Source organism: Sminthopsis crassicaudata, chromosome 2 (assembly GCF_048593235.1).
Source record: "Sminthopsis crassicaudata isolate SCR6 chromosome 2, ASM4859323v1, whole genome shotgun sequence".
Classification (NCBI taxonomy): Eukaryota; Metazoa; Chordata; class Mammalia; order Dasyuromorphia; family Dasyuridae; genus Sminthopsis; species Sminthopsis crassicaudata.
Window position 1 is genome coordinate 140,376,671 of NC_133618.1, and position 23,164 is coordinate 140,399,834.

The window sequence follows — 23,164 nt, forward strand, 5'->3', positions numbered from 1 at the left end:
CATGAACAACAGTCAGGGCAATGAAGGGCAAGTCTCCATAAAATCTTGGACTGGCACTGAAGGCATCCAAATAACTTTGGAAATCTGTCAATCAGACAAACAGACACTTCCTGAGCATCTATTCTGTGCCTAGCATTTTGCTGGGAGAAACTGGACAAGAGTCCTGCCTTTGGGGAGATGTCTATATGTACAATTAATTACTTTGAGGCAATTTAAGCTAAGTGCCAAATGAGTGATGAACACAATATATACTTTCAGTAAGTCCTGAGAAGAGGGAAGGATCAAGGTGGATAAAGATATTTAGGGAAGAGGAGTTATGCCTTGGAGCCCAGGGAAGAATGAGACTGATGAGGGCATTCTAGTGATGAAGAATGGGAATGGCACAAAGACAAGGATTAAGAAAGCTGGTTCAGAAATTAAGAAAATATGATGTTAAGGCTGAGGTAAAAGATAAGGGTGGCTAGAAGGCTTCATAGTGCTTAGAATGCTAGGTCTAGAGTGAGAAAGACTTATCATCCTGAGTTCAAATTTGTCCTCAGACACTTATTAGTTATGCAACTCTGGGCAAATCACGAAATCCTATTTGCCTCAGTTTTCTTATCTGTAAAATGAGCTGGAGAAAGAAATGGCAAATCACTCCAGTATCTTTGCAAACAAAACCCTAAATATGGTTAGAAAGAGTTGGACAGGATTACAATGACTGAATAACAATAAAGTTTCTGGGTAGGAATTTCAAATAGACAATGGAATAAATAACAATTTTCTTTTTTTTAAAATAATTTAAATTATTTTATTTTGTAGGTGGTCAAGAACAATGGCCTACCCTGTAAAGCTCACTTTAATCAGTTTTCCATGACCCCAACTAAATGGATCATTGGCTGAAATATTTACTTTTGAATAAAACCTTTTGATAGCCTTTCTCTCCACAAAGGAGCACAATCTTCTTTATTTGACATTACTTTAGTTATTCAAAGTTTGTTCATGTTCTTTTAGTATTACTTGATCAAGAGTGACTAAAAAGATTGAGCAGACTCTACACATTTTTATAATTACCAAATAACCATTTTCTAATGGAAAACAAGAGAGTTAGAGAACCTGAATTCTTAATTCAACTTTTGATTCTTATTACCTGTCTGACCTTAGGCATATCACATAACCTCTCTGGACCTCAGCTTCCTCATTTATAAAAAGATGTCTTAGACAAGATGGTCTCCAAAGTCACTTCCAGCCCTAGATCTAGGATTCAATAAAAGATAGTGGAGAGTCTTTCATTCCAGGGTTTTAGGAATTTAGATTTTGTTCTATAAACAGTGGAGAGACATTAAAAGTTCATGAATACTAGACTGACATGACAAATGTAGGGTTTTATAATGCTTAATGGAGCATCATTGTAGGATGGATTAAAGGGACTGAAGAATGGATTTGGGGAGACTAGTTAAGAGGCTGTTGTAATAGTTCTAAGTCATGTAAAAGGGACTGGACTAGAAAGATGGCTACGAAGATAAAAAAAGTACATGAAAGACATTAGATGCAGAAATCAAGAGAGAAGCAATTGTTTTTTGAAGCTAAGGCAGAGATGTTTTCTGGTATGTTGAAGGAGTCCAATTATTTGCTTTGTGGTAACAGATTTTGGTACCCCATTTGGGACATATACAATCAATATTGGCTTCTTTTTTTCATTATTCCTCTGTGGATGATTTTTACTATTATTTAGGGGTTGGGAAAAAGATTAAGGGTAAATGGAAAAGTATGACTTACTTCCTATTATCCCTGACCCTCCCGGAGTTAGTGGTTCAGTCATTGCAAAATGCATTTTTCCCACTTACAAATGCTTAATGGATAGGATTCTACAAATCCTCACTCAGAGATTGAATTCTGATAGACAGAATAGAAGCAGAAGACAGAGCTAGGCAGAGGATAGGCTTAGATTAAAAAATAATCCAATGATAACTGAATCCAGTGGTCTAACCCAATGGCAGCCCCCACCAATCCATAGTCTGTTGGTTAAAGGAGTAGAAAGCCAAAATTGGTTATTAAAACAGCTATAACCCTTACCTTGGTCCTATAATAATTGATCTCTATGAAGCACTTTAAACTTGCAATGTGCTTTGCAAGTAATATCTGATTTGAACCTCATGACAATCCTATGAAGCAGGTTCTACCAGCCATATTTTATAGGTGAGGAAACTAAGACAATGAGTTTTACTCATAACTAGTAAGTATCAGAGATGGGATCTGACTACCAAACTTCCTGGATACTAGAACTAGTATCCTATCAGGCCAAAAAGCCCCATCGTGGTTGTCTACAATGGAGAACATATGACTGAAAGCCTACCTGTATAAGCTCCTGTATAGCATTCATCCTTTCTTCCACTTAGCTGAAATATTACTTATTTTTTCAAGATTTTACTAATGATCCACCTTCTCTGTAATGTATTCTTTTTGATTTCTTATCTGATGTTGAATTTGCCTTTCTTGCTGACATCAAGTATACATTGCATTTGAGTCAGGACCATAGAGTAGAGTATTTTGTCATATCCAATTTCAGTCATGTCCAATTCTTCATGGCACCATTTGGTATTTTCTTTGCAAAGATACTGAAGTGGCTTGTTATTTCCTTCCCCAACTCATTTTGAAGATGAGGAAACTGATGCAAACAGGGTGAAATGATTTGCCCAGGGTCATGCAGTTATTAAGTGTCTGAGGCCATATTTGAACTCATAAAAAGAAATCTTCCTGACTCCTTAATGATTTCATGTACCATCTCCCAATATATATTGGGAACCCCTCTGGGATAGAGCCTATGGCTGATGATTTTTGGTTTCTCTCCTTCCCCACAAGGGCTAGACAAGTGCTCAGAAATAGTTCTTACTTGATGAAGTTATTAGGAACCAAGAAATTTGATTCTAAAATCTTTTGGATTATAAAAATATAGTTTCATATTAAGGCTGTCACTCATGAAAGTTGTAGAAAGAAAGTCTGGTTTATTTTGAGTGCTTCAGAGTTGAAAATTAGAAAGAACCCTGAGTATTGTAACTGAATTTCCAAGAAGCTCAAAATGAAAGGACATGGGGTATTTAATTTAAAGTCATACTTTGTGGATGGACAGGAACATGCTCTAGAATTTATACCTCCAAATATGTGTGGTTCTTCATAAATCAGTCATCTTGGGGATCCATGTAAACTCAGTCCGGGAGTGCAGTCATTGATGAGACTTTTGAAACTGGCAACTGCTTTTGGGGCTAGTGACTGAACAACACAAAGCTACAAGTTTAATTAGTTTACAATCTTTCTTGATTTTCACCTAAAATATTATTATTTGTCTTGATTACTCTGTCTTAATCATCACTTAATTACCTTCCTGATTCCCAATCATTTTAAACTTAAAAGCCTAGTCTATCTTCAGAAAAAAAAAACCAATGTAACAAGAATAGTGATTAGACTCAGTGGATAATAATAAAAGTAATAATAAAATGATAACAATAGCTAGCATTCATACAATATTTTATGGTTTGCAAAATGCTCTAGAAATAATTTTGTTGTTCAGTCATTTCAATCATCTCTAACATTTTGTGACCACTTTGGAGTTCTCTTGACAAAGATTCTGGAGTGATTTGCCATTTATTTCTCCAATTCATCTTACAGATGAGGAAACTGAGTCAAACAGGGTTAAGTGACTTGCCAAGGGTCACATAGCCAGTTAAGTCAGATCTTCCTAACTTCAGGTTTGGCTCTTTATGTAATGTGTCACCTAATTGCCATTAAAAATTATCTCATTTTATTCTTATAACAACTCTGCTATTTGACATAACAACTCCCCATTTGACAGATGAAAAAAATGAGGCAGGCAAAGGTGAAGTGACTCATCCAGAATAACATAGTAAATGTCTGAAGCAGAATTTGAACTTAGGTCTTTCTGTTTAATTTCAAGTCAAGGGTTTTAGCATTGATTATATATGGAACACCAGTGCTGATGAGAGGGATGCATAAAATCAATAATAATTGCAGAACTTGAGCACCCTGCCTGGAGAACCTAGCTGTGAATTTCAATGCTAACAGAAGAATTGGAGTAAAAAAATCTAATTCTCCTCTAGAATTCAGATGTTCTTTAGTCAATGATACCAAGACTAATTCAGTCCAGGTTCTGCCCTCAGAAATACAAAAGGTTTATAGATGATTTTAATACTTTTCAAGGTTCTTCTGGAGATATGGAGTTATACTCTCCACTGGTGTAGACTATATCTCTCTTTTTTTAAATTGATTTTATAATTATAACATTTTTTGACAGTACATATGCATAGGTAATTTTTTACAATATTATTCCTTGTACTCTCTTCTGTTCCGAATTTTTCCACTCCTACCCTCCACCCCACCCCAGATGGCAGGCATTCCCATACATATTAAATATGTTATAGTATATCCTAGGTACAATATATATGTACAGAACCGAATTTTGTTGTTGTTGCAAAGGAAGAATTGTGTTTGGAAGGTAAAAATAACGTGGGGAGAAAAACAAAAAAATGCTAACAGTTTACACTCATTTCCCAGTGTTCCTTTTCTGGGTGTAGCTGATTCTGTCCATCATTGATCAATTGGAATTGGATTAGCTCTTCTCTATGTTGAAGATATCCACTTCCATCAGAATACATCCTCATACAGTATCATTGTTGAAGTGTATAATGATCTCCTAGTTCTGCTCATTTCACTCAGCATCAGTTGATGTAAGTCTCTCCAAGCCTCTCTGTATTCCTCCTGCTGGTAATTTCTTACAGAACAATAATATTCCATAACCTTCATATACCATAATTTACCCAACCATTCTCCAATTGATGGGCATCCATTCATTTTCCAGTTCCTAGCCACTACAAAAAAGGCTGCCACAAACATGTTGGTACATACAGGTCCCTTTCCCTTCTTTAGTATTTCTTTGGGATATAAGCCCAGTAGTAGCACTGCTGGGTCAAAGGGTATGCCCATTTTGATAACTTTTTGGGCATAATTCCAGATTGCTTTCCAGAATGGTTGGATTCTTTCACAACTCCACCAACAATGCATCAGTATCCCAGTTTTCCCACAAACATTCATCATTATTTGTTCCTGTCCTCTTAGCCAATCTGACAGGTGTGTAGTGGTATCTTAGAGTTGTCTTAATTTGCATTTCTCTGATCAATAGTGATTTGGAACACTCTTTCATATGAGTGGAAATAGTTTTAATTTCATCATCTGAAAATTGTGTAGACTACATCTCAACTGGGCCTTCTTACCCTGAGAGAGAATCTCATTCACATCTTTCCACCAGTCCTTCATAGACTATTTGCCCTTTGGTTATTTCAATATTTTGTGAAGGTGCTCCTAGTAATCAGGGAAGACATGAAGAAGACCTGAGTTTAAATATGCCCTCAGATACTTAGTAACTGTGTGAGCCTGGCCAAGACGCTTAACCCTGTTTAATTCAGTTTCCTTATCTATAATATGAACTGGAAAAAGAAGTGAAAAACCATTTTAGTCTCTTTTCTAAGAAAACCCCAGTGAATTCATGGAGGGTTGAACATAACTGAAACTGCTGAACAGCAATAACTAAAGCATCCAGCACTCAGATCATTCCTCTGTAATTTTCCCCAACATCAGCTCACAAATTAGGGAACTGAAACAGTATGGCACAGTGAAAAACAATAATGCGTTAGGAGATAGATGATTTGTGTTCAAGTGTTGTCTCTGTCACATTACTTTGTGGCTTTGGGCAAGACAAAATTCTTCTGGAGTCTCCAGTGTCGCATTGATAAAATGAGGCCATCTATATATAAGCAGAGATTATCTACTTATGATCTCTAATGTACTTCCCAGCTCTAATCTACACTCTTATAATCCTAAATCTTGGAGGATTTTTTCAGATCTCTAAATCTATGATTCTTTAATCCTATGTCTTTGATGCTGCTTTTCATATGCAAACAAATCACTACTGACAGTATGCTACAATCCATTTATAGTTCCTTTTATTTGAATTCTTCTGATCTTATAGCATAGCCTGATTTGTAGCCACAACACATCAGATGGAGAACGTTGATGTTAAAAAGAAATGAATTAACAAGTATTATTAAGTGTCTACCATATTCCAGGAATTGTATTAAGTGCCAGGGGTATAAAGAAAAGCAAAAACAGTCTTTGTCTTCAAGAAGCTTATGTTCTGATGGGAAAAACAATGTATATAAAACAGAAAATATAAGATAAATGTAGAGTATAGGCAAGGTTACCTTGGAAAGAATGGTGCTAGCAGTTGAGAGCATGAGGAAAGCAGAATCAGGAAAGATTCCTTAGAAGAGTGATTGATCTTGGAATAAATCTTTCTTTTTGAAGGTGAAAATTCTATGCTTTGATTCAAATTCAGTCTCCATAGGTCTTTCTCTGGATGTGGATGGCACTTTCCATCCCAAGTCTATTGGAATTGCCTTGTATCACCTTATTATTGAAAAAAGCCAATCCATGATGTTGGTCATCACATAATTTCATTGTTACTGTGTATAGTGTTCTCTTGGCTTTGCTTACTTCACTCATCATCAGTTCATGTAAGTTTTTCTAGCTTTTCTGAAATTAGCCTGTTCATCATTTCTTATAGACCAATAATATAGAATAAGTCTTATAGACATTCAAGGATTATGAGAATTGGCAGTGCAAAAGAAAAGTATTCCAGATATGGGAAACAGTTAATTCAAAAGAAAGTCATGGAGACAGAATATAGGATAATAAAGTGCGACAAAAGTTAGTAGGAGAATATGACTGAATCATAGAGTATAGTTTAATAATATTTATATGATGTTTTACGAAGTATTTTATACATGTTATCTCATTTTATCCCCACAACACCTTTGTAAGTGTGATTATTAACCTATCATATGTGAAAAGAAATGATTATTGATGATTTTACAAATTAGAAAACTGAGGCAGACAGAGGTAAAATGATTAGCCCAATATCACATAACTAATAAGTGTCTGAGACTGAGTTCAAACTCATGTACCTGATACTAGGTCGAGCACTTTTTTTTTATCTGAGTTAGGATAAAAGTGGAAATTTAGGAAGGGCATAAGTTATGAAGAAATTTAAATGACCAACAAAGGAGCTATTTGTTTGTGGAAGCAATCAGGAGTCACTGAGGTTTACTGAGTAGAGGAATGACATGATTAGACTTAGGCTTTAGGAAAATCATCTTGACAGATACGTGTAGGTTAGACTCCAGCTGAGAAACATTTGAAGTAGAGGAACTAATTAGGAGGCCAAGCACTAGTTTAGGTGAGAAATAGTGAGAAATTGAACTAGGGTGTTGGCTATGTGAGTGGAGAGAAGGGGACAGATTTAAAAGATGTTGTTGAAATAGAAACTGTAAAATTTGACAGCTGATTGAATATATAGGATGAGTTAGTATAAATAAAGATGACAAAGAGGTTTTGAACATGGATAATTGAAATCTCTATGCAGAATTTCAAATGAAATTCAATCCCTTCTCTACTTCCTAATGAGGCCTGGGCCAAGCTCATTGTCTATCTACCATATCTTTCCAAGTTATATATGTACTGATAGACTAAGTCAATGGTCTATTCTTCCAACTGAATATAGGGAAAGAGGATTTATATATTATTATGTTTTAGACTTTGTGCTAAGTCCTTTTTTTTAAATTTATTTTTTAAATTTTATGATTATAAAATTTTTTTTGACAGTATATATGCATGAGTAATTTTTAAATAACATTATCCCTTGTATTCATTTTTCCAAATTTTCCCCTCCCTCCCTCTACTCCCTCCCCTAGATGACAGGCAATCCCATACATTTTATATGTGTTACAGTATAACCTATATACAAAATATGTGTGTAAATCTAATTTTCTTGTTGCATGTTAAGTATTAAATTCCAAAGGTATAAGTAACCTGGGCAGACAGATATTAATGCTAACAATTTACATTCACTTCCTAGTGTTCCTTCTCTGGGTGTAGCTGTTTCTGTCCATCATTGATCCACTGGAAGTGAGTTGGATCTTCTCTATGTTGAAGATATCCACTTCTATCAGAATACATCTTCATACAGCATTGTTGTTGAAGTGTATAGTGATCTTTTGGTTCTGCTCATTTCACTCAGCATCAGTTCATGTAAGTCTTTCCAAACCTTTCTGAATTCATCCTGTTGGTCATTTCTTACAGCGCAATAATATCCCATAATTCATATACCATAATTTATCCAACCATTCTCCAATTGATGGACATCCATTCATCTTCCAGTTTCTAGCCACTATGAAAAGGGCTGCCACAAACATTTTGGCACATAAAGGTCCCTTTCCCTTCTTTAGTATTTCTTTGGGATATAAGCCCATTAGTAGCACTGCTGGATCAAAGGGTATGTACAGTTTGATAACTTTTTGGACATAGTTCCAAATTGCTCTCCAGAATGGCTGGATTCTTTCACAGCTCCACCAACAATGTATCAGTGTCCCAGTTTTCCCATATCCCCTCCAATATTCATCATTATTTGTTCCTGTCATCTTAGCCAATCTGACAGGTGTGTAGTGGTATCTCAGAGTTGTCTTAATTTGCATTTCTCTGATCAGTAGTGATTTGGAACACTCTTTCATATGAGTGGATATAATTTCAATTTCATCATCTGAGAATTGTCTGTTCATATCCTTTGACCATTTATCAATTGGAGAATGGTTTGATTTCTTATAAATTAGGGTCAGTTCTCTATATATTTTGGAAATGAGACCTTTATCAGAACCTTTAACTGTAAAAATATTTTCTCAATTTGTTACTTCCCTTCTAATCTTGTTTGCATTAGTATTGTTTGTACAGAAACTTTTTAGTTTGATGTAATCAAAATCTTCTATTTTGTGATCAATAATGATCTCTAGTTCTCCTCTGGTCATACATTCCTTCCTCCTCCACAGGTCTGAGAGGTAGACTATCCTCTGTTCCTCTAATCTGTTTATGATTTCATTCTTTCTGCCTAAATCATGGACCCATTTTGATCTTATCTTGGTATATGGTGTTAAGTGTGGATCCATATCTAATTTCTGCCATACTAATTTCCAGTTTTCCCAACAGTTTTTTTCAAATAATGAATTCTTATCCCAAATGTTGGTTTCTTTGGGTTTGTCAAACACTAGATTGCTATAGATGTACCCTTTTTTGTCCTGTATCTAATCTGTTCCACTGATCGACTGGTCTATTTCTTAGCCAATACCAAATGGTTTTAGTGACTGCTGCTATATAATATAGCTTTAGATCAGGTACACCTAGACCACCTTCATCTGACTTTTTTTTTTCATTAGTTCCCTTGAAATTCTTGACCTTTTATTCTTCCATATGAATTTTGTTGTTATTTTTTCTAGGTCATTAAAATAGTTTCTTGAGAGTCTGATTGGTATGTGCTAAGTCCTTATAAAATTATCTCATTTTATCCTCACAACAACCTTTCAAGGTAGGGGTTATTATCATTCTTATTTCACACTTGAAGAAAATGATGTAGACAGAAGCTAAATGACTTGCCCAGTCACATAATTAGTGAGTTTAGATTTGAATTCAGGACTTTTTGATTCTAGGCTCAGTACTCTGCCTCCTGAGCCACCAGCTCCTTTTAAATATAATAGATAATATTATATATAATTATATATGTATAATATATAAATATAACATAATATAATATAATCTTGTCCCACATGTACTCCTCTCTGCTTAGTTTTTCCACTATGGCTTGTTAGATTGAATTTTTTTAATGACTATCCATACATTTCATTGAGGGGACCTTCCCAGGACTCAAAGCACTAAACAAGTCTCTAGAGAATTCCACCATCTCTAGGGACTTTTTCCATTTGAACTTCATGCAGGACATCCCTTGGGACTTGAACATATATTAGAACAGAGCCAAGATGGCAGAGTAAAGGTAGGGACATGCCTGAACTCTTCACCAAATCTCTTTAAATACCTGTAAATAATGACAAATTCTAAAGAAGCAGAACCCACAAAAAGATGGAGTGAAATACATTTCCAACCCAAAACATCTTATAAGATTGGCAAAAATGGCCTGTTGCATCAGAATGAGAAGGGAGTATAGTCTAAGACAGGGCCTGCCAGTGGAGACTGGGCCCAAGCAAACCAGGAGCAGGCCTCTGGGTGACTGATCAGTGGCAGCAGTGGCATTTTCCAGACATCTCGGTCCATAGATGGTAAAGGAATTAGACTGCAGGTCAGAAGAAGATTTATAGGGGTTCCTTTGCTGGCATCAGGGGTAGAACTCTCTTGCACTGTCTATATTTGGATATGGGTTGCAGTCTTGGGTCTTACTTTCAGTGCAAGGAGAAGCACCAGCACAGCAAAACTTGTGGCCACAAGGGAGCAGAGATCCTGACCACAGTTCTGGAGTTGAAAACAGTACATATGGCTCATAAACCAGTACATGATATAAGAGAGTAGAAAACATACTTCTCCCTAGATCATGTCTTGGAAGAGTCAAAAACTTACAGGTCCCTAGAATTACTTCTGAAAACAGCTACACAAAAAAAAAAAAACTTGAAGCTTGTGACTGTGTCTCTTCCATACTGAAAACAGAGCTCCACTTTAGCATGAAATTAAGAATCAAGGAATATACTGGGAAATGAGCAAACAACAGAAAAAGATCCTGACTATAGAAAATTACTATGGTGACAGAGAAGATCAAAGTGTACATTTAGAACAAGAGAACAAAGTCAAAACTCCTAATCCAAAATCTCTCCCCCCTCCTCCCCCCAGCCTGGGGTTAAGTGACTTGCCCAGGTTCACACAGCTAGGAAGTGGTAAGTGTCTGAGATCAGATTTGAACTCGGGTCCTCCTGAATTCAAGGGTAGTGCTCTATCCACTGCAATCCAAGATCTCAAAGAAAAATATGAATTGGTCCCAGACCATGGAAGAGCTGCAAAAGGATTTTAAAAATCAAGAGAGATAGTAGAAAAATTAGGAAGAGAAATAAGAATGATGCAAAAAAAATCATGAAAAATGAGTCAACATATTGGCAAAAGATACACAAAATTGCTGAAGGAAACAACACCACCTTAACAAACAGAATAGCTCAAATTGTAAAAGATAAAAAATAGTAAATATAGTAAAAAAAAGATAAAAAAAATAGTAAAAGAAGCACCAAAATCCAATGAAAAGAAAAATGCCTTGAAAAGATAAAGAAAAGAAAAAGGAAAAGATAAGCAAAAATTCACTGAAGAGAAGACCTCATTACAAAGTAGAATTGGCCAAAAGGAGAAGGGGGTATAAAAGTTACCTAAACAAAATAATTCCTTTAAAAGTTGGAATTGGGAAAGAGGAAGCTAATGACTTTCTGAGACATCAAGAAATAATCAAACAAAATAAAAGCATGGAAAGATAAAGAATGACAAAGAAGGGAATGGAATAGAAAATGGAAAAAGAAAAGAAAATGTGAAATATCTCATTGGTAGAACAAGTGACCTGGAAAATAAATGCAGGTGAGATAATTTAAGAATTATTGGATGGTATGGGGGTAAAGCCTTGACATCATTCAAGGAAAACTGCAATGATAGCTAGAACTAGAGGGTAAAATAGTAATTGAAAAAATCTACCAATCATCTCCCCAAATGCAAACTCCCAGGAATATTATAGTCAAATTCCAGAGCAAGGAGAAAATATTCTGAGCTGTCAAAACAAACAATTCAAATATTATGGAGCCACACAGTCAGGATAACACAAGTTTTGCAGTTTCTACATAAAAGGATGGGAGGACTTGGAATATGATATTCCAGGGGCCAAAAAAGCTAGAATTACAACCAAGAAATACATATCTAGCAAAACTGAGTACAATCTTTCAGGGAAAATGATATTTAATTAAATAGAAAACTTTCAAGTATTTCTGATGAAAAAACCAGAGCTGAATAGAAAATTTGACTTTCAAATAAAGGATGGAAAATAAAAATAAAAAAGTAAACAGGAAAGAGAAATTATAAGGAATTCTATAAGGCTAAACTGTATACATTGCTATGGGAAAATTATATTTATAATTCCTAAAAACTTTCTCACTTTTAAGACAATTAGAAAGAGTGTACATGGCCATAAAGCACAGAAGTAAGTTAAAGGGGATAATATGAATGGGATGAATGTCACATAATAAAAAAATTAAACTAGGGACTGAGAAGAATTTACTGGGAGAAGGGGAAGGAAAGAGGTAGAATAGGATAAATGATCCTGAAAGAGACTTTTGATGGAAGGGAAAACGGGAAGTAGGGAGGAAAACACATGAACCTTACTCTCATTGGAATTGGCTGTAAGAGGAAATAATATACATATTCATTTCAGTGTAGAAATTTGCTTTACAACACAAGAAAATAGAAGGGGAAGGGGAGAAGAAGAGAAGAACTGTTAGAAGGGAGGGAAGTTTTGGGAAAGTAAAAGTCAGAAGCAAAAACACTTTTGAGAATAGACAAGGTATAAAGAGATAGAGAGCAGAATAGACAGGAGGAAAATACGGTAAAGGGAAATTCATGGTGATCACTATTGTGAATTTTTTTTTATAGTGAATTCCTCTGATAAAGACTTATATTTGCAAATATATAGAAAATGGAGTCAAATTTATTGAAATAAGAACCATTCTTCAAGTGATAAATGGTCAGATAATATGAACAGGCAATTTTCAAAGTGATCAAAGCTTTCTATAGTCATAAGAAAAAAAATTGCTATTGATGAAAGAAATACTAATTAAAATAACTCTGAGATATTACCTCAAACCTGTCAGATTAACTAATATTACACAAAAAGAAAATGGAGGGGATGTGGGAAAATTAAAAAAAGTAATGTATTATTTGTGAGGTATATTCAGTTATTTTGGAGAGCAATTTAGAACTATGCCTAAAAGGCTATAAAACCATGGAAATATTTTGATCAAGAAGTATCACTACTAGATCTGAATCTCAAAGAAATAAAAAAACAAAAAGAGAAAGGACCTATGTGTGCAAAAATATTGATAATAACTTTTATTTTTATTTTTTAGCTTTTTATTTTCAAAATATATGCACAGATAGTTCAATATTCACCCCTGCAAAATCTTGTGTTCCAAAATTTTAATTCCTCCCTTCCCTCACCCACTCCCTTAGATAGAAAGTAAGCCAATATATATTAAACACGTGCAATTCTTTTATCTCTATCTCTATATCCATATCCATACCTCTATCTCTATATCCATATCCACATCTATATCTAAAGTCTCTCCACGCATTTCTGAAATAGTCCTACAAAAAGGATTGGCTAGTACCTCTTTTAACAGTGGCCAAGAATTGGAAATTGAGGGGATATCCATCAATTAGGAAATGGCTGAACAAGTTGTTATGTATGATTGTGATGGAATACTATCATGCCTTAAGAAATAATGAGCAGGATGCTGTCAGGAAAAAAAAAAGCATGAAAAGACTTACAGGAACTGATGTAAAGTGTAATGAACAGGATTAGGAGAAGATTTTACATAGAAAAGCAAATTGTAGGATTCTATTCTTGGCAATATAATAATCAAAGACAATTCTATAGGGCTTTCTATCTTTAGAGAACAAATTGCTAGAGCCTGAATATAATTTTTCTTTATTTTTCTTCTTGTTTTTATTGATCTGTGTTTTCCTTCATAGAAAGACTTATATGGAAATGTGTTTTTTTGCATGACTACATGTATAATCTATGTCAAATTGCTTGCATTTTCAATATGGGGAAGGAGGGAGAGAATTTGAAATTTAAAATTTGAAAAAAAAATGTGAAAATTGTTTTTCACATGCAATTAGGAAAGATAAAATATTAAATAAAATAGAAAAAGCCATTCATTTTATGCCTCTCTGATGTTAAACTTATTTAGCAATATTATCTCTATGGTTGCATCTATCAGGTAATCTTGTCTGATCTTAACATATGCGTGGGAGACATCTTTTTGGAAAAGTCTTCAAGGCTGAATTTTGCTGTTCCAAACTAAAGAGTTTCTTTCTTTCTTTCCTTCATTTTTTTGTCTTTGATAACCAAACAATAAACACAGCAAGATCTTATATTCTTTGCCTCACAGTCAATTGCATGATAACAAAAGTGTGGATTGCTACAGAAAATTGCAGAAACCTGCCTATTCCTTTTCATATTTTCATCAAGGATACCCTTGATAGATATAACTATAATACAAAAGAATATCAGTGTTTTAGAGAGCTGTAAACAAAATGCTTTGTATATCTTCTCAGGGGCAAAGCTGTGGGAAGAATAATCCTCTCCCCATGAGTTTGGGGCCAGTTCTGACCTTGGATGAGAAGAGATGGCTCATTGCCTCATTGCCTGCTCCTTTTTTATGAAATGTCCTTTCTGTGTATCCTTTTTTGTACTTTCCTGGAATTCAGAACCATGGCTAGTGCAGCCTGATGATGCATCATGTGTCATTCCCACACCTATTGAAGTGGATGATTTTTTAAGGGCCAATTCACCCCTATTCTACTTTAGCACCTCTTTTTCAGGTGCTTTCACTCATATAGGCAGTCCATTTTGGTGCTTCATGTAAGGTTGGCTCTACATGAATGACATGTACTCTCTTTCCTCACCTCTTCGTTTTCAAAATTTATCCACCTTATGTCCATTCTTTCAGTCTTACTGAGTAACCATGGCTGATCTGATTAATGGGTGAAATGATTAATTAATCAGATTGCCTTAAGTTACTTGATAAGACTCTAAGAGAATAGACATAAGACATCTGAGTTTTGAAGGTAATGTGATAGGAAGAAGATATATTAATAGATGAAATGACTGATAATGGGATCAGTGTAATGTAGTATAATGAGAACTGGTTCTGGAGTCAGAAGAAGTGGATTGGGAGGCCAGGTTAAAACTCACCACTTGCCATCTTGGTAAGTAATCTTGATCTTGCTTTCATTTCTTGTGCCTCAGTTTCTCCATCTGAAAAGTTAGGTGGATGTAATTGGAGGAACTCTAAAGTTCTTTCTAAAAAGGTCTTTTTTTTTTCTAAAAAAAATCCTATGACCCTTTCAAAAAAAAATTCCTATTTCCTATTACAAGTTATTTCTTAGATAGACTAAGTTTATATTAACAAGGGTCTTCATTGCCTTTAGCCAAAAGAAAAGGGAATTTCAGAACCTTGTAGCAGCATCTAAATAGACAGAGGGTTGCTTTAGACATGACCCTCTAAAATGCTGTTTCATAGAATTATTCTATCTATGAATAAAGTACACAGCTAAGGCCTAAATTGGTCTTTGGTAGCTGAGTATCAAAATTCTAGAAGAAATAGAATTTAATGTCCACTGCTCTTCTTAGTTTTGAGCTGTCCAATCAAGTATTCCCTATCATGTTCTCCAACAAAGTTTCCCACCCATATTTGTTCCTCTAGAGTTATAAACAAACTGAGCCCTTTGGTATAGGAAAAATGGGGGAAAAGAACTTTAGCATGGTGGAAAATCATTGACTAGGAACCAGAGGTCCTAAATGGAGAACAAGACTTAGCCATCAATCATCTGAATGGCTTTGGGAAAATCTATGGGCTTCAATGTTCTCATCTCATAGTGTGAGAGGATTGAACTAAATGACCTTGAGGATCTATCCAGTCCTAATAGTTATGATTCTATGATTAACTCTGCCAAGTTGGAAAAGGACTATTAGCTCCCAGAATTTAGTAGGTTCTTGGCAAATTCAGAAACCTATGGCATGCAGTGAAGCTTACAAACCTGGATGGGTACAAAGGCCAATTCTAGAAGGAGTGTGTTCTGGAGGAAAAATTGGCCTATATAGTTTTCCCTCTCCCAAGATATATTTGTATTGGTGAATTTGGATTGAAATGAATGAATATCAATGAAATCTGTCACAAGAAAAAGAAATGGCAAAGAACTAATTTGCAGCTTGAAGATTCTGTGTGGAAGGGAAAATCTGGGTATTGTTGTTATATAGCACATTCAGACCTACTTCTGCTCTTATTGCTTTAATAAATGTGTGGGAGGGTTTAGTATGTTATGGGATTTGTAGTTTTAAGCACCACTTGACAACTTATCTCTTTCTCATGCTTAGTGTCTTCTTGAGTTACTGTATAACATTTCTTCATAACACTATAACTGTCCCATCCTCTCCTGAAAAAACCCAACAACCCACCAACACCAAAACATGAGACATTCACCCATTTTTCCCATTATATTTTGAGTGTTTAAGTATGTTTAAGAATAACTGAGACAGATATGCAATATCAGCTGATCTTATAATTAAGACTCCATGAGCCTTTAGAGGTTATTTAGCTGAATTTTACACATGAAGAAATTAAAACCTGGAAAGAGTCTAAATCTCAAGGAGATAGGATGGCATAATAAATAGAAAGAGCATCGATTCTGTTGTCCAAATGTGTTCTTTGTTACTTTTGTACTTCAAGTTAGAGTTCATTTCTCCTAGGGACTTTTGCTAGGTTTAGGAAGGTTAGGTTACTAGGCTTGGTGGGGCATATTTTGTACCTACTTGAACTATCTACTGTGGAAGGATGTTTTTGTACTTTTGTCCCTGTTTTCTCAGTAAACATTTCTGTAAAAGCTAATGATATCAACTAGTTAATCATCGTTGGATTGGATAATCAATATTGGACTGATTAATCCAGCACATTGGATGAGGATTCTTGAGAAATAGTGTTAGAAGACATAATTCTTCTAGGTTACCCCTAGAATCCTGAAGGAATGATTAATCAGCTCTCTTCCCCAGTCTCAATTTGCCTGTGGAGAAAAGCTCCAAAAGGGTGATACACACACACACACACACACACACACACACACACACACAAACACACAGACTACCTTTGTCTCAAATACTAAAGATCAGGTTGGTTAAATTTCACTTTTTCTCCAGCATGCTTTCTGAAGATCACTCTAGTGTGCATATACTCTAGTGTATTCTTTTCCAGCTGTCTTTATGCATCAGTTCCATTTAGCCATGAACATTTTTGCACAGAAATACTTACATCACAAAGTATAAACACAAATATACAAACTTATTCTCTCCTCCTTGTGGGAGGCATAATCCCTTGATGTTCTTAAAAGTCAATCCCTGAGGAGAAAACGTGGTTTAGCTTGATTCCTATAAAGCACAGCCCCAGTTCTAAATCCAAAGCCCCCGAAGGCTTAAGTTCCAGGCATGCTGGCTTTTCAGGAATTCTATGCTAGGCTGGGGCACTGTACCATCCTACCTGTAATTTGGGTTCTAAGGTCACCATGGCTCAAAACTTCAGATCCACAGAACCTGAAATTGAAGAGGACAAAAACTGAGCAGAAAACTTCCAAGCCTACTTCTCAGAGGTAAGGCAAAAGGGAGGAAACAGGAAGGAAAGTCCTTTACCTCTCATTGGTTCAGTTTATACGGGGCACAGCAGATAGGAGTCACTGAAAAGAGTATAGCTGAAAATGGAAAAGAATGATAAACTCAATCTAATCCATTCCAAAGTTCTAAACAGTCAAAGGAGACTAGCCCCACCTTCATTGTAGGGGACAGAGAAGGTTCTGTGTTAGATAGATTGGGCATACTCAAAAAGCCCTTCAAAAGCATCTCCATATAAGAATTGGGAATGCCCAGAGAAGCCCTAATTACACATATTTAAAGCTCATATTTCTAATATTCAAATATTCAAATATTCATTTCCATTTTGTAGGTGTGGACACTGAGACTTGGAGAATTGCCTTGATCAAAGTTACTAGGAAATAGCAGAACCAAGATTTGAGCCCAGATCCAATGGATATCTAGTCTGATGATCTTTTATAATATAATATGCATTGTGATTATTAAATTTACAGATGAGTAGCCCTTTAAGGAAGGCCATTGACAAGCTGTAACACACTTGGAAGAGAACCATTAAGATGATTAAGGTATTCAAAAGAATGTCATACAAACAGGCATCTTTCTACCTTTCTAGTTGTCTTATATTTTCACTCTTTTCCATGTATTCTACAATTCAGCATCTCTGGCTTTCTTGATATTCCTTGCACACATGGCTTTTTGATAGTTAGCCCTCATGCTTGGAATGCTCATCCTCTTCATCTTCAGGCACATTAGGTTTGGGCAACATGAGAAGGAGGTAAAGAGGGCAATGGCTAACACTGCTCAATCAGGAGAGCCACCAACTATAGGAAGAATAGAGCATGAGAACTCCAAGGGGCTTTGAAAGATAGGGATGGATTTTTGCTTAGATGTCTTATTAGTTTCCCATTTCTGCTATCAAAGACAGGCAAATGTGGAATATTGTTACAGTCCTAACTATACAAGACTTGGATATGAAACATCTCACAGGGATTTTTCCATAAAACATTAGGAAAAACAGATGCTAGGTAGGAAGAAAAGGGGCATTAGAGCAGAACCATTGTATCCCAAGAAGAGTTAGACTTAGAAAAGATAGAGAAATATTTTGGACCAGATCACATTGTTATCATTAGCTCTGAAGAAATAAAGTTAGAAATGGGAAATCTTTAGAATGACATTATTCTGGGATGTGGATTAAGTGAATTAATGATATTATCCTGAAACAACTTTGGTCAGGGCAATGCTACATGGTTTATATACACCTCCATTGGGGATATTGATTAACCATCCTACTTTGAAACAAATGGGATTCTTTGGAGAGTGGTAGTGATATAATTAGACAGAGGGAAAAGAAACAAGCATTTATTCCATACTTACAATGTTTCAGAGATGCTTAGGTGTCCACCGTTACCCAACTTTCACTTGTGATTCCAAAAAGTTATAGCAGTGCAATGACCATATCCCTTTAAATTTTTTCAGCAGAAGGTAACAGAACAAGTCTTAACCTCATCAGTTAGGGGGATGTCTACCCCAAGCATATGAAGACTTCCCTCAGAAGACTGGATGAATGAGAACAATTTGTTCCAACACCCTTGAATACAGCTGAAGCAGGCACAATGGAGCAGTTAAAACTTGGTCAGATATAGAAGACAACAAATTCATCCACTATATCTTGGAACGTCATCAGTCATTTTGACTTCTGTCTTCCCGCTGGACTGCAGGAAAGAGTAAAATCAACAATTTTGTGCAGCTCTGCTTCATTTAAATCCAACTCATGAATAAGGCAAGATATTCTCTGTGATTGATCCTTGAAAATGAAGTAAATATAACAACAATGTGTCAATTACTGTGTTTAGTGTTTTATAAATATTACATTATTTGATCCTCACCCATTTTGGGAAAGAGGGGCTATTATTATCCTCATTTTATAGATAAGGAAACTGAGACAGAAAGAAACTTGTCTAGAGTCTCATAGCTAGTAAGTTACTAAAACCAGATTTGAATTAGGTGCTCCATCCAATGCGTCACATAGCTGCCTAGATTTGTAATGGTTAAAGCAATGGATACTAGCTTGGAGTTAGTGGACAGATCCCTGCAAATAGGCTAACTAAGGACTAAGGACTCCCAAAAGATGAATCAATGTCACCCTCAGACATGGCCATTAAAAAAATCAATTTGGTGATCATTTTCTTCTTATTTTGAGGTTGTCAGTATAATTTCCTCTGCCAGATAGATTAGCTTCTTACTCTTTTAAAGCTCCAGATATATTTTTTCTTCAATTTCTATCTATTCAATACAGAATGGATACCAGAATTGTATAATTCCATAACTGGGTAAGTTTTTATATCTGGTAGGGTCTGGGATTACGTTACTAGTGATTAAATCAGAAGGAAAATATAGTTAGCAAACATCATAAAATAATTTTTTTCCAGGTTTCTTTTCATTCCATTCAACAGGAATTTATTGGATATCAATTTTGTATAATTCCTTGTGTATGAAGACAAAAACCAGTCTGTCCCTGCCCTCTAAGAACTTACATTTTAAGAGGAACCCAACCCATTAACAGAAAAGTAAACTCAATATATTAACCAATTTAGGAATATATTTGGAGTAGTCAAGTTAAAGATATTTGCCCCTCATCAGCTTTACAACTGTACTATTAACATAATCTTGGAAGCACCAGTTCAGATCATCCAGATCACCTTATTGCTTATAACTGCAGGAATTCCTAGAAAAGTTTATTAAAGGAGGTTCATCTCTATCCTGCCAGCCAGGGCTCCACTACTATTTTCTTTTCTGATTTTCTGTTATTTTTGAAATATTTTGCTTTTACATAAAATCCAAATCCAAATCCTTATTTCTCCACTAAGTGAACCATCTCTTATAATAAAGATAGAAAAATGAAAAGAGGAAGAAAAGTAGGTCAACAAAACTAATACATTAACCATGTTTGATAGTGTATGCAAAGTTTTAAATCCATACTCCCCTATATATGAAATAAAGAGGGGAAAATGCATTTTCCTAATTCTTCCTGGAGCCAAGTTTGATAATTAGAGTACTAAGGTTTTTTTTTTTTTTCTTTGTTTTGTTGTTGTTCTTTCCTTGTAATAACCATCACATATAACCATTTTCCTGGTTGTGCTTACTTTACTCTGCAGCAATTCATATAGGTCTTCTCCATACTTTCTGAACCCATCCTGGATAGCCAGGATATGTCAGTATCAGGAGCATCTTTTCTCACTGTATTTCTTCCCTTATTTCACCATTCATTCCTTTCCCCAAACCATTTTGCGTTGCTTAATTATTCATGTCACTTAGATGAAATGGGAGTCATGTACTCTGTTCTTTCTGATAATATGGAGCACCACTGAGACTTAACATTTATTTTATCTTTGTATCTTCCAGATCCCCAGAATTGTCATAGGATCTCTTTTTATTGCCTAAGTGATCCTCTAATTTGCCATTTGATTCATCACTGCACCTTTACAAATCCTAGGCTTTACAGAGGTTAGCAAGTTCCTGCCTTTACTTTCCCAACTTTTGCCAGTATTTTCTTTTTTTATGTTGTCTTCTCCTATTAGAGTGTAAACTTTGTAAGAACAGGGATGAACTGACCTTTTCTTTTTGTATTCCAAGACCTCAGTAAAGTGCTTGGAACATAGTAAGCATATAATATGTGTGCATTGCATTGTATTCAGCATCACATTGCTCATTGCATCACATTGTATTCAATCATCTCCTAATAGTTGGCAACTATTATTGTTCTATTTTACATCACAAAAAGTATTATTATGAATATCCTGTTATATGTGAAATGTATCACTCATGCATCAAATTGTATCCAGCTATTTCCTAATAGTTGACAACTATTATTGTTCTACTTTATTATCACAAAAAGTATGATTATGAATATCTTGTTATATGTGAAATGTTTTCATTTTTAATATCCTTGGAACAGTGGGATCTCTGAATTAAGGGGTATCAACATTTTGGTATATCCTTTTTTGCCTAATTCCACATTGCCTTCCAAAACAGTTAAGCCAATTCACTGTTCTTCCAACAATGTTTCTTTCCAAATTGGTTATTTTGATCTTTCATGATTTTTGCCAGTTTTATGTTGTGAGGCAAACTCAGAACTGTTTTGATTTGCATTTCCTTTTTCACTGGTTATATGGAACAATCTTACATTTAGTTCCATTTTTTATTTTGAGAACTGTGTGGTTTTGATGCATTCCCCGCAAAAGGCCCCATTCACAAATGTCACCATCCCAACCCTGGATGACAACCCACTTTTAATCTGCTCCTGAGATCTGTTCTCTAGGCTTCAAGCTTTGGATTTTCAACTGCCCTTCAGCCTGGAAAACATGGGAAGACTGACTGGGACAAACACCCCTTAGATGCTCTGCTACTGTTTTCAGACCTCATACTTCACCTCCTGGCATGAACCCCCAATGAACTAGGGATAACTCTACAACCCTTGTCAGCTTGAAGCAGCTATGGGAGAAGAGATCTCCACCCTTTATCCCAAGTGAATTTGGGGGTGACTGCTTGAGGGGGTGAATGACAAGGAGCCCTGAAACTCTCTAAAACTCCTTGAAGGACAAAATCTCCTTGAATTCTGGCCTCTGGCCTCAGGACAAACAGCTTCATTCTGTTATCTATGTGGGGCTTATAAACATATGTGTTGTTGTGGAAAACCAAATTCAGATACCTGATAGACAATAACAAGAGTGGGTCTCATTTTCTGAATTCTGTAGTCAGTGTTAATGGGATCTATTCAAGATTATCCGCCATCAGCAGTTAGAAAATAACAGTATAACTAAGTACAGTTATCTTTGCTTCAAATTGTCACAGAAGGAGGCTTACAAATCACCTACTACCCCTCTACCTGTGCAAACTCCAAGGAGATCTGATAGGTAATAGTTTGCTTCTGATACAGCAGGTCAGGACCCATTTATGTAAGACTCTTCAAATATTTACTGTTACCTGAGAATTTTGGGTGGATCTGTCTTTAATATGGGAGGAAGTGTGGTATGGGGAAAAACTATACATTTGGAGAAAGAGTGAATTCAGATATTACTTTGAACTTGTATGACTCTGGGCAAGTAACTTAACCTCTCTGGATCTCAGTTTGCTCATCTCACTGTCCAATTTTACAATTCACAAGTCTGACAATTTTTCTTTGGGACCAAGTTGATTCCTTGTGATTTTCAAAAACTGATTCTAATTCTAAATCTTTGATGCCATGTCTGTTTGTATGTCCAGTTCTGTAAGGTGTATTAGATCATGGATCCCCCAAAAATGTTTCTATGCTGTTGGTTATTGACAATACTGGGTTTAACACTATTTAGGTACTTGAATACACCTTGCATTTTCCGCCATAGAATATGTACTCTTTCAGAGCTAGGGTGATTTTATTTATGTATTTTGTATTGCCAGCACCTAGCATGGTGCTTTGCATTTACCAGTTGCCTAAGAAATGTTGAATTGAATAAACATAATGCTTCTGCTGTGGTGAGCTTTCTGTTGTCAATAAAGCCACATTTCTATTCAGGTAAGAACATTTCTAATTCTCTCCTACATTACATGTTTTTAGGCTTACTAGTTTGTATTTCTTTTCAGAATGTTATTATTCATCGTTTTCCAGGTAAAGATTGACTTTTTCATGTTATGTCACTTACATTGAAATATAGAGTGCAAGCTATAGACCTATTCATGAACTCTCAGGTGCTAAATTTACTTTTACCAAGATGACTGAGTCATTCCTTTGATCTCAGGGAATTTATTTTTGGAGCTACATGTTACACTTGACTTTCCAGAAAATGCCCTTTTACATAAACTAGAAGA

The 23,164-nt window shown here is 35.5% G+C and overlaps 1 long non-coding RNA gene across 1 annotated transcript in view; it reads left to right on the forward strand.

Annotated features, from left to right (window-relative positions):
• LOC141553279 (uncharacterized) overlaps positions 1-19,094 on the forward strand; it is a 75,855-nt gene extending 56,761 nt beyond the window's left edge. The window contains exon 3 of the long non-coding RNA XR_012485365.1: positions 18,797-19,094. This is a non-coding gene — a long non-coding RNA (uncharacterized LOC141553279). The remainder of the gene's footprint in view (positions 1-18,796) is intronic.
• Positions 19,095-23,164: the final 4,070 nt, after the last annotated feature.